We start from the raw sequence: 12,845 nt of genomic DNA, 5'->3' as shown, positions 1-12,845 counted from the left end.
ATGCCTGAACCTATATAAAAAACTCTCTGTGTAGCCCTCCAGTCCATGACTTCGATGGGGAGGATGGCGGCGGCCATTTCGTCAAGAGCTCTGGCGGTCGGCTGGTGTAGGGTCTCGAGGAAGGTGTCTATCAGTGGGTCTTTGCCCATGGCTGCAGCCTTTGCCAGAGCGTATGCCTGACTGTTTTCCGCCTGCGGTATGCTTCGTATTGATATACCGCGGAAGTGTGCCTCGACTTTGCAAATGGCCTCGAGGTATGTTATCATGTCCGGATGATGAACCTGGAAGTTCTTGTTGACGTGACCGACGACGATTTGAGAGTTGGTACGGATGATAACTCTGGCTGCCCCCAAGGCTCGGACCTTTCAGAGGCCTAAGAGGACGGCTGTAATACCCTGATTTTCAGATTTCTCAAATTTCTAAAATTTTTCAAGATTATTGAATAGCTTCACCAGTAGAATAGGTTTAAAACCTATTTTCTTAATCAATCAATCAATATATGTTATTATTTTGCATGCATTGCATGCTGAGTTTTGCTAGGAGCCAGGTAAATGCATTAGAGTTTTTTTTCCTTTTCTTTCTCTTTGGTGTTTTGAGTGAAAAAGATTTTGAAAAGGTTTTTACAAAACTCAGTAGTGAATAAGTTAAGGATCTTAATGGTTGGAATTCAAAATCTTTGAATTCATCATCTATTCAATCTTTGATTATACCTGCTCCTTCTCCAGGTCAATTAAAATCTTATCCAAATTCTTGTTTAAAGTCAATCTCTTCTCTTTCTCAAATTCTACCCAAAATCTAAATTCAAATTCCTTATCTACTCATATTCTTGTTCAACCTCATCTTTTTCGTTTCTCTTAAATTCACTCCAAGCTCAATTCAAATTCAAATTCTATTCAGTTTCTTTTCTAAACCCTAGATATACCTAAAGTGTCTTTGAGCTCAATCTTGCTCAAGTCCAAACCCTTAGCCAAGTCATCTAGAGGGCCCAACAAAGGATTCACGAAATCTGCAAATTTTCGCGGGCTCCTGGATAGCCTCATCTTCGCATGACATTTCGGAGTTGAAAACAGCCTCAAATGCAAATCTTGACAATAACAAAGTTGTAGGTCTCGTCGAGAGCTTCGATTTGAACCTATGGAAATCCTCTTTTGGATAATGGAGCTAGGAGTTATGGCCCCCCGAAATCAGTGCTGCGCAGAGAAGTCCGAGTTCAAATAATTTATCTTGTGGCGCATTTTTCGAAATCAAGATGGCGTTTTCAGAAGTTCCAATGACTACCAAAGTTGTAGATCTTTTCGAGTAATACAATTTAGAATCAAGAAACATCCAATTTGGAGTCTGGACGATGGAGATATCATCCTCGGAATAAAGAGCTGCGAAAAAAGAAATCGTAACCAACTCGAACTCGAATCCGATTCGTGTTCGGTTTGGACTCCACCTCATCCAGCCGCCCCTAGCCTTATATATATGAGTTGCACGCCCTCTCCTACCTTTATTCCACGCCCTCAAGCCCTAGAAGTCGCTGCTGTACTGCCCGTGCGTCACCGGAGCGCCGTCGTTCGTCGGAGCCGCCGCCGCCCGTGATGCGCTACGTCGTCTTCTCCGCGAATCCTCCTTCTTCCACCATCAAAGTAAGGTGAGGACCCCTTCTTCTCCTCCCTTACTACTGTTTTAGCATCATACTAAGTCCCTAGACAAGCTCTAGTCCCGGCCAAAGCCCAATCTATGCTGCCACGATCGTCACCGCCGCGAGACAGCCGCGATGTAGCTGATTGGCATCGACGTTCCCGACCGATCAGAGGTCAAATCACCAAGCCCTTTCACCGGTGCATGTCCCATGATGTTCCCAACACCCTCACCAACTGGTTCGTCCAGTAGAGTAGCCAAGCCACCGCAATCAAGGTTGACATACCCGTTGTCCGGTTTCTGGATGTGTTCTGCACGCGCACTGGATTTGCATTCGCGTTCCCCGTCAATCCGAAAGCCGTATGGATGCACCAACTACATCACGGCGTGTCCCATGGAGTCTTCTACGTTACCCTAGGAGCCCATCCCCATTTGTGCAGCGACACGGCCAGGACGCCATTGCCAACCACAGCATGTCGCAGCCATCACCCGTCTCATCTCCGTTGATCGTTCTTCCTCTCAGTGGATGATCTACCCAAAACTATGCCATAGCATTGTGTTCCCGGGTTATATGAAAATCTTTGTTCAAACGGTTTCTCAAATTTGATAGCCAATCTCCTAGAACGCGAGTGTCTCCGTTCCTACATTTGTTCGCGGTCACCACCAAACCTAGAAGCAGTCATCGCTGTTTTGCCGCTACCTCGGATGACCCCTTCCAAAACCAACCATACCGCTGAGTTAGTATTTCCGCGTTCTACGCCATGCTTCCCTCGTTTCACTGAAACACCACTGAAGCCGACATTGATGTTTGTGGCCATATGCCCGATCGCCATCTTCGATGAAACTCGAACCACCACTGCTACATAGAGTCACCAGTAGTATTCTTAACCTAGAAGCACAACATTTGGCATTTTTCATCCATCATAGGTGATCGATACTAGACCTCAGCGTATCCCTTCTTTAATCCAAGATGTTACTTGCATAGCATGCCAAGTCAGCGCCACATCATTCTCCTTAGCCTAGTCAGTGAAGTCTAGTCTTTGCCCTACACTTCTTGAATCTCGCGTAATAATATTGTCAAGCCTGACACAGTGATTGTGCAATAATACCTTTCCCATAGGAAGATAGTTCAGGAAAATTAGCATTTCCTTTTCAGCCTAATCCATATCTCGAAAGATGTTCTCTTATCTTCTTAATTCCGATTTAAGCGATTCTTGCGTCTAAATGTTTCTAAAATCATCCCTATCCAATCATAGAATTTTTAAAGTGTTTTGATCAGGTTTGGTATGTTGTTCTTAGTGTTTTCCTTTGTGTTGTTTGTTGGTAGTTCTCGCGATTAGTCGATAATGTTCCGGAGCAGTTTGAGGGACTTCAAGACCAAGATTTCGACAACACTGAGCAGCATTGGGAATAAGGCAAGTGTCCTTGATCATTTTGAACCTATGTTTTTAAATGTTTTGTTTTACAAAATTGCATGCAGAGTCAATATGATGGGTAGTCATCTATGTTAGGGTTTTCCCTAGATTTTTCCTTATCATCCCTTGGAACCTAGATGGTTTATGGTTCAATGCCTTTGTGAGTAGATTGCTTAGCCATGCTTTTGGGATGTTGAGAAGTGTCATAATCTTGACTAATGAACATATGCAACAATGATCGTTAATTTGTTAATGGTCTAGCAACATGGAACCTTAGGCCTTGAGCAAAGTGGTTTTGATGGTTGTCATGGTTATGATGTTGGTTTAGTGTTTACTCAAGTAACCTAAGTAAGGACCGGTTCGTAGAGCGACAACCCAAGAAGTAACGTACCAACCACGAGGCTGATATGGCTAAGGCGTGACATACTGATTAGAGTCTATCCAGTGTGTGTTGGGTCAGCACAAAAGGGGGCTTCTGGGTAGGAGTTTAGCTTGCGTAAAGCCTGACGGTGAAACCTAGTGGGCAGACACATACTGGATTAGTCTCTGATTAGTGAAAAGTGTCATACAGTGATTCTTGGTGGCACACCACTGGCATGTGTTAAGTGTTTCACGAACACGGCAACATGGAATTCACTAACTCGTGGGGAAAGTTGGACAACCTCTGCAAAATGTAAAACTATTATAACAGCCGTGCTCACGGTTATGAGAGACTTGGATCCTCACATGATTAGTGGGTTGTGGTTATGGGTTTGGTTGTGGTTATGGTTATGGTACAGGGAGTACTATATGGTTGTGATTATGGTTCTGGTACAGGGAGTACTAGATGGTTGTGTTTAAGGTTCTGGTACAGGGAGTACTAGATGGTTGTGGTTTTGGTTATAGTACATGGAGTACTAGACGATTATGACATGCAAAGTGGGGAGACTTGTATGCTGGGTGTTGGATTGTATAGGTTACATTCACTTAATAATTGCTTAATACTTTTGAGTCCAAATATGTTTTCATTACTCGCATTTATGCAAAAACACCATTTGTTAGCCTATTCTTGATATAAGCCTGCATATCATTACTTTCCCCCACTTACTGAGTACTCTATGTGCTCACACTTGCTATTTTCTCTACACCATGCGACATGTATGCTGCTGCTCAGTGAGTGAAGATGTTGAAGACTATCAAGACGAGGTTGTAACGTTCTAGACGGGTGTCTCCTGGTCGGTTGCCTGCGGTGTTGTTGGGCACTAGTGCTTCTGTTCCGCTACAGATATCTACATAGAAGACAATATATGTCAATTGTTGTAAGAGTTTAACGTTTATTTAATAGAAGTATTGCTTTTGTTACTTCACCTGTGACGTCCTTATGTGTGTTGAACATCTTGAACACACATAAGCCGCATCTGGTTTTTGCCGTTAAAATCGGGTGTGACAGAGGTGGTATCAGAGCCATACTGACTGTAGGAAGCAAGCCTAGATAGTGCTCGATAATGCTGCGGTCGACTCCTGGGAGGTCCTGCGAGGACCATGCGAATGTGTCAAGATTACCTTGCAAGATGGCCAGAAGTTAGGCTTCTTGCCCGGAGGTGAGGTCCACCCCTATTCGGAAGGTCCGGTCAAGGGTGTCTTGGTGTATGAGGACTAGCTTTATGTCCCCCTCCGATTGTGGCCTCGGAGTGCAGTCGTGCTCGGGATGCGTCGACGGTGGGTCCTCTGAGTCCTCCTATGTCATAGCGTGGATGTGGCAACTGAGGAGCGGAGCAGGGTGCCTATACTCGATGTGTCTTGCTAGGTCTTGGTCGTCGTGGATAGTTATTAGCCCCTAGGGTCCGGGCATTTTCAGGCAGAGGTAATTGTGATGGGGTGTAGCTCCGAATCTTTTCAGAGTTCCCCATCCCAGGATGGCATTGTAGGCGTATGGTACGTCCACGACGTTGAAGGTGATGACCTCGGATCGTGATGCGGAGCCCTCGCTGAAGATGATCTAGAGTTTCATCTGGCCTAGGGCATTGAGGGGGGCCCCATTGAATCCTTGGAGGGGTCTGCTGCTTGGTAAGAGCTGGCTTCATGGAATTCGGAGCTGGTCGAAGGCATGCATGAATAGGAGATCCATCGAGCTACCTCTATCGACCAGTATTCTTTGGACCTCGACTTTGGCGATGTTGGCTGAGATGACCAGGGCATCGGAGTGGGAAAATTTTACCCTATCGCAGTCGTTGATGGTGAACGTCACGGGGGCATCGGCCCAGTCGGGGGCCTATCAATGGATGCTAGTCGCTCCGATGTGGTGTACCCCACGTGCGTAGTCTCACTGCTGTCATTTCGAAGAGCAACCAGAGCTCCCTCCGCCAGTTATGGTGAGGATATCTGTTTGCCCCGCACCCTTTCGTCATTGTACCACTCTAGGGATGACTATGGTGGTGAAGGTAGGGCCAGCTGCGGAGGATTCTGTAGGGCCAGATGGTCAACCCGTCGGTTGGCCGATGGCCTGCGATCTTCGGACCGCCCCTTGGGGGCCCCATCAGTTGAGGTGAAGGCTTCTTGCCTCCCGAGGTACTCCTCTTGGAAGGTGGTGAGGGTTCAGCAATTGTCAGTATTATGTCCTTGTCTTGCGGTGTGTAGAGTGCATCAGGATTGTTCCTCGGAATGCTGGTTTGGGGTGTGGCTTTGCTCTGGGAGGACTCCGAAGCGTCCCCGGCCGTGTCCCATGGGGTGGCTTTGGTTCGGAGCCCCACGGCCTAGGCTGATATTGCTGATATTTTGGCGCTGTCGCTGCCGCCCCCTTTGGGACCCAGCGGTAAGAGCCTCCTCAAAGCTCCTCTTTGCTGGAGGACCGAGGGCATATGACGATCCGACCTACGAGTGCGGCCTCTCGGAATTGGCACGAGAAGCCTCGCTAGCCTGTGAGTGCCTCTGGCGGAGTTTTTCCTCCTCGCCCACGCATACTCCTCAAATTTGCTCATGAGGACTTCTACAGTGTGTATTGGACGTGGGTTCAGCCGATCATATAGGGGGCCTTCGGCCAGGCCCTGGGTCGTGATGTCGATGATCGAAGAGTCCAATATGCCCCTAATCTGGTCTTTGGTCTGGGAGAACCTTCGGAAGTAGTCCCGGAGGGTTTCGTCTGGCTCTTGCCTGATATTGAACAGGCTGCTGGAGGTTACTGGTTCGATGAAGGTGCCCTAGAAGCTACTGTAGAAGAGGTCTCAAAGTTGGGACCAGGTGTGAATGGTGCCAGGGTTCAGGGCCTAGAACCAGTGTATGGCCACCCCTTCTAAGGCGAGGGGGAAGCATTTAGCCATGGTGCCTGGTCCGCCCCCGCTGGCCTCTATGGCTAGGGCGTAGGATCGAATGAACTCGTCAGGGTCCGAATCACCTTTAAACTTGGGAACCTTCGGGGTGTGAAAACCGTCTGGAAAGGGTGTGGTTTATAGGTTGGCTTGCAGGGGAGAGTCGTGGTCTTGCAGGGGGTCCTCACGACGCTGGCTCCGAGGCTCCAAGGACCGAACAGGTCGGGTCCTTGCGCTGAGGGGTTCGTCTTTTCATGGAGCTTGGGTCAGAACCGTGCTGGCCGTCCCGGGAGCGGCGGCAAAGGTGTGGCCAGCTTGCTATTTGATCCGCAGGGCTATCTATAGTTCCTCTATCTGGGCCAGGAGTGCCGCCAAGCCTGATTGCCGCTTGGGCGGAATGGTGTTTTCGGCTGTAGCACCGGCCACATCCCCTAGGGGCGCAGCGAGGGCCTCGCCTTGCTGCTGCCGGGTCTCTGGGGTAGAAAACCCTTTGGTGCTGCCTGCAACTATGGTTATGGTTGGGTCGGTAGTGGGCCGTAAGGTTCCCATTCCCCCCGACTGGGGGGCCGTCATCGGTGCCGCCTGCGTATAGCTGGCTGGACTGCCGCGCAAGCGTGACATACTAAGTCCCTATCCAAGTTCTAGCCCCAGCTAAAGGCCGATCTACACCACCACGGTCGTCGCTGTCACGAACAGCCGCGCCATCGCCGATTGGCATTGACGTTCCCGGCCGACCAGAAGTCAAATCACGAAGCCCTTTCACCAGTGCATGACCCATGATGTTCCCCACGCCCTCACTAACCAGGTCGGCCAGTAGAGCAGTCAAACCACCGGAATCAAGGTCGACATGCCCACTATCCGTTTTGGACGCGTTCTGCGCACACTAGATTTGCATTCGCGTTTCCTGTCAATCCAAAAGCCTTATGGATGCACCAACCACGTCACAACATGTCCCATCGAGTCTTCTACGTGATCCTGGGAGTCCATCCCCGTTTGTGCAGTGACACGACCAAAATGCGATTGCAACCACAACATATCACAACCGTCACCCATCTCATCTCCGCTAATCGTTCTTCCTCTTGGGGGATGATCTATTCAAACCCATGCTATAGCATTGTGTTCCCAGAATATATGAACATCTCTATTCAAACGGTTTCTCAAATTTCATATCCAATCTCCGGGAACACGAGCGTCTTATTTGCTACATTAGTTCGCGGTCACCACCAAACCTAGCAGCAGTCATCACTGCTTTGTCGCTATCTCGGATGACCCCTTCAAAACCAATCATACCGCTTAGTTAGTCTTTCCGTGTTCTACGCCATGCTTCCCTCATTTCACTGAAATGCCATTGAAACCCAACATCGATGTCAGTGGCTACGCGTCCGATCGCCATCTCTGACGAAACCCAAACCACCGCCACTATATAGACTTACCGGTAGTATCCTTAACCTAGAAGCATAACACCAGTTATTTGATCATGGGTGGTAGAGACTAGATCTCAGCGTACCTCTTCTTTAATCCAAGACGATGCTTACATAGCATGCCAAATCAGCGCCACATTATTCTCTTTAGCATAATCAGCGAATTCTAGTCTGCCCTACACTTTTTGAATCTTGCATAATGATGTTGACAAGCCTGACGTAGTGATTGTGCAATAAACTTTTTCCCATAGAAAGATAACTCCAGTAAACTAGTTTTTCCTTTTCAACCTAATCCATCTTTCGAAAGCCTATTCTCTTTCACCTTAATTCCGAATTAGACGATTCTTGCATCTAAATGTTTCTAAAATTAGTCGATAACATTCCGGTGCAGTTCGAGGGACTTCAAGACCAAGATTTTGATAACACTGAGCAGCATTGAGAAAAAGGCAAGTATACTCTTTCATCATCTTGAACCTATGTTTTAAATATTTTATTTTATAAAATTGCATGCAATGCCTGTCAACTTGATGGGTAGTCACCTATGTTAGGATTTACCTAGTTTTTTCTTTACATTCCTTGAAGCCTAAGTGGTAGTTGATATGAGTCTCTTGAGTAGATTTGCTTAGCATGCTTTTGGGATGTTAGAAAGTGTCATATACATATTTAGTGGACATTGCAAGACATATGCAATGGTGATGATGAACTTGTTTTAGTAACATGGAACCCTAGGACTTAGGCAAGGAGTATACTTGCCTTTTTCCTGTATGAAAGAAAGTGTACAACACTGTTGTTCTAGAATGAGATCAGAGAAAGTCAAGTTTTTGGTCCAGAAGTTCTACAAAATGCAAAAAAGCAAGTTCAGATAATTCAAGAGAATCTAAGGATTGCACAATCGAGGCAGAAAAGTTATGCTAATAACAGACGTAGATAATTGTTTTTGAAATTGGAGATTTCGTCTATCTCAAGGTTTCGCCCATAAGAGTTCTTCGTAGATTTAAGGTCAAAGGGAACTTATCACCAAGATTCATTGGACCTTTCAAGATACTAGATAAAATAGGAGAAATAGCTTATTAGTTGGAGTTACTACCTCAGTTAGCAGATGTGCATGATGTCTTTCATGTGTCCCAGTTGAAGAAGTGTATTCGAGTGCTCGAAGAACAATTGCTAATGGAAGAGTTGGACGTTCAAGAAGATCTCCTATGCAGAATATCCAGTGAAAATCATTGAAAGATCAAAAAGGGTTACCAGAACCAAAGTGATACCAATGTGCAAAGTGCAGTAGAGCCACCACTCAGAGGATGAAGCAACATGGGAAAGAGAAGAAGATCTAAAGTCAGAATTTCCTCATTTTTTCTCAAATCCGTCCGAATCTCGAGGGCGAGATTCATTCCAGGGGGTAGGTTTGTAACACCCTAATTTTCAAATTTCCCAATTTCTTAAAATTTTCGTAGAACTTAATTAGGGTACGAATAAATAGAATAGGATAAACCTAATTTTTAAATTAAATCTAATTTGACATAGGATATATTTTGCTTGAAGTGCATTCATGCTGTTATTAGGCATGTAAGGTTTTATTGGCTTTTGTTTCAAGTTGTTTTGCTCAGTTTAGAATAGAAATAGATAAGGGAAAGGAATAAATTAGAAAAGAAAAAGACCTAAACCTAACCTAAGCCCAACCCTTTCTCTCTCTTTTTCTTCTCTGGCTTGACTCGTACCTCTCTCCTTTGGTCCAGCCCATGCATAGTCGGTCTGTTTCCCTCTCTTTCTCTTCTCTCCCTGCTTGGGTTTCGGCCTGAAACCAAGCCAACCGAACAGCCTGAGCCAGCCGAGGCATAGCCACCTGCCGCCTCCCTCTCCAGAATGCTCCTGCGCCCAACCCGCCTTCGCTTGAGCCGTTGACATGTGGGTCCCACCTGTCGGAGCTGTCTCCTACCCTGAGTCAGACTCTGGCGCCTTCACAAGACCTCCACCATGTTGAATCCACGCCTAACCCGAACCAAGGATCATCTAGAAGCTTGCCCAATCGAATTCTTCTGATCCCCTTTATCTCTTGCCGTCTTATCCCCAAGATAATCTTGTTTAAACGAAGAGTTCTACTCGGATTTGTGTCCGTCGCCACCAAATACCCTAACCGGGCTCACCTCGGCCTACCCAATCCTTTCTGCCTATTTATATGCACCCCTATGCCCTCCCCGCAGCACCATACAACTTTCCCCAACTTTTCGGCAAGTTTCCAAAACCATAGTGCCCTATCCGTGAAGCTCCGCCACCCGAAGTCGCCACCACCCGTCGTCGAGCATCTCTGGTGCTGCGTCACCTCCATTGACGTCGTAGCCGTGTTGCTCGAGCGCTTATACCCCGGTTCTGCCGCTCGTCGGAGCCCCACACCCGTCAAATCCCGATCCCGGCGAGAGTCCAACCACCCCTCCGCCGCACATGAGCCGACGCTGCCCTCTGGTCCACAGTGAGCCCATGAGCCGAGCCCACCCTCCCCTGTCTACACGCCCATGCACCTGATCCATGAACCGAAGCCACTAGATCTAGATCCAACGGTCCATATCAATCTGAGTTTGATAATTTGTTTCTAAATAATCAATAATCTTTATTGCGCAATAAACCCTCTGCTGACCAAGGTTCATGTTACCGACCGAAGCTCGGTAACCGAGCTATGGCGGTAACGAAAAACCATGGTAACCGCTCGAATTTAAAAAAAATTCGGACAAAATTCATTTGATAAAATTTAAAATTTGAGGAAAAATTTGTGAAATTAACCTCTCGGTAACCGGTAGAATTGGACTGGTTACCGAGCGATTTTCTCGATTTATCAAGCGGTTTTCTCAAATTTTCCGCATTGTTGGTAACCGCTCGGTTTTTCTCGATTTATTGAGCGATTTTCTCTATTTTTAGTGAAGTTCATAACCAGTAAAAACCCAAAAATTATCTCAATCTTGTAAAATCAATAACTAATTCATCTGAGCTTAAAATCAAGTGAAACAAATTTTGTTGGTTTACTTGTAACATGATCTACATGATAAAAGTATTTATACTCATAAAAAATTTCAAAATTTTCTGTGAGAAAATGTATTTATTAAACCAAGTTAAATGCATAGTTTACTCATTACTAATTCAAAAATCATGAAACTAATTTTGTTAGTCTTCTTACATGATCCTATCTATTTTAAAAATACATGAACTTATTAATTAGTTATTGTAACATGTAAGATTATGTAAATATGTTGCGACTAGATTAATTCATAACTGGTCCATCAAACCTCAAAAATTAGTAAAACCACTTTTAAGAAAAAGTTAATTACAGTGCTGTTTCTTAAAATATTCACTTTATGCTTGTGAACTTCGTAAAAATCATAGAGAAATTAATAAAACTCTAAATAATGTGAAATAAATTTTAAAGATCCTCTTAAGATACGTTCTACACAAGAAAAATATGTGTTTGCATGTTAAGCTTTTCCTTAACATGAGTTAATAACTGAGCCGCACGTTTCAATTTTTTTCATTTTTCTCAAACTTCCTCCCTATTAAATATGATGCAAACGATATTATTTTTGAAATTGTTTTTCATAGAAGATCTTAGAATTGTGTCTAGTTTTTTTAGGATTTCTTGGAATTATTTTTAATTTGTTTTATTTTTTTTGAATTTTTTGAATTCAAATTCGGTTACCGTTCGGTTTCTGAAACCGAGCCGGACCGAGATGGCCGGTTATCGCGCATTTTTGTCGGTTACCGACGTATTTTTGAACCTTGCTGCTGACACAATAATTCAAGGTTTTTCAGTAATAAAAATAATCTAATAAACTCTGAAATTCGTGTAATTTTTGCAGAAAAGCCCTTGTTTAGTAAAACCATCATAACTTCTTCATCCTAGCTCCTTTTTTAGTGATTCTGGAGCAATTAGATTCATTTTTCAAAGCTCTATATTTTTATATAGGTTTTATCTTGTTGTTCTTATATTTTATGTACTATTCTTAGTATGTTTTTTGTATACTTTGTCGATAATCGTGCGATTAGATAACAACATCCCAGATCAGTTTGAGTAACATCAAGACCAGGAGCTAAAGTATACTAAGCAGCACCAAGGAGAAGGAAAGTTTACTCGATCATTTTGAACTTATATTTTTAAATGTTTTATTTACAAATTGCATGTAGTATCTGTTAATCTGACGGTAGTCACCTATGTTAAGATTTACCTAGTTCTTTCTTTATATTTTTTGAAGCCTGAATGATAGTTGATATGAGTCTCTTGGGTAGAATTGCTTAGTTATGCATTTGGGATGTTAGGGAAATATTATGTACATATTTAGTGGACATATGCAACGGTGATGATGAACTTATTTTAGTAATATAGATCCCTAGAATTTGGGTAAGGAGTTAGTTTAATAATGGTGGTTTATGTGTTAGGCTTGTGGATACGTTTCAAGAAAAGGTGTTATATTTTGTTAGTTATTTTTCTGTTGGATAGTCTTTGCCCAAATGTCATATATAAGGATCGTTTCGTGGAGCGACAACCCAAAAAATATTGTATCAAACTCAAGACCGATATAGGTAAGACTTAGTATATCAGTTAGACACCTAGCTGGTATTCGTTAGGGTACCATGACCTAATTGATGGACCATGCTTCATAGTAATTCTCCTGATGGCACACCACTAGCGTGTGTTAGGTGTCTTAAAAGACGGCAATATGGATATCACGACTTGTGGTTAAAAGTTGAACAATCTCTGCATAGTGTAAACTGTTATAACAATCGTGCCCTCGGTTATCAGAGACTTCGGTCCTCACATGATTAGTTGATCGTGGTAATGATTTGGCTATAGGTTGATGATACGGATTTGGACGGTACTAGAAATATCAGTGCAAGGACCCGAGGAAGATACCATATGTTAATACTTTTGAATTACATTACTATTATTTTACTCATATTTATGTAAATATACCATATGTTAGTCTATTTTTTGTTGTAACCTACATAACATTATCTTTCTCACATTTGTTGAGTACTTCACGTGTTCACCCTTACTATCTCCCACAATACATATATTGCTCAGTGAAAGACTTTAAAGACGATGACCTGGTATACTAAAA

Source organism: Phragmites australis, chromosome 20 (assembly GCF_958298935.1).
Source record: "Phragmites australis chromosome 20, lpPhrAust1.1, whole genome shotgun sequence".
Lineage (NCBI taxonomy): Eukaryota > Viridiplantae > Streptophyta > Magnoliopsida > Poales > Poaceae > Phragmites > Phragmites australis.
The sequence above is the reverse complement of the archived record's forward strand: the minus strand, read 5'-3'. Positions refer to the sequence as shown.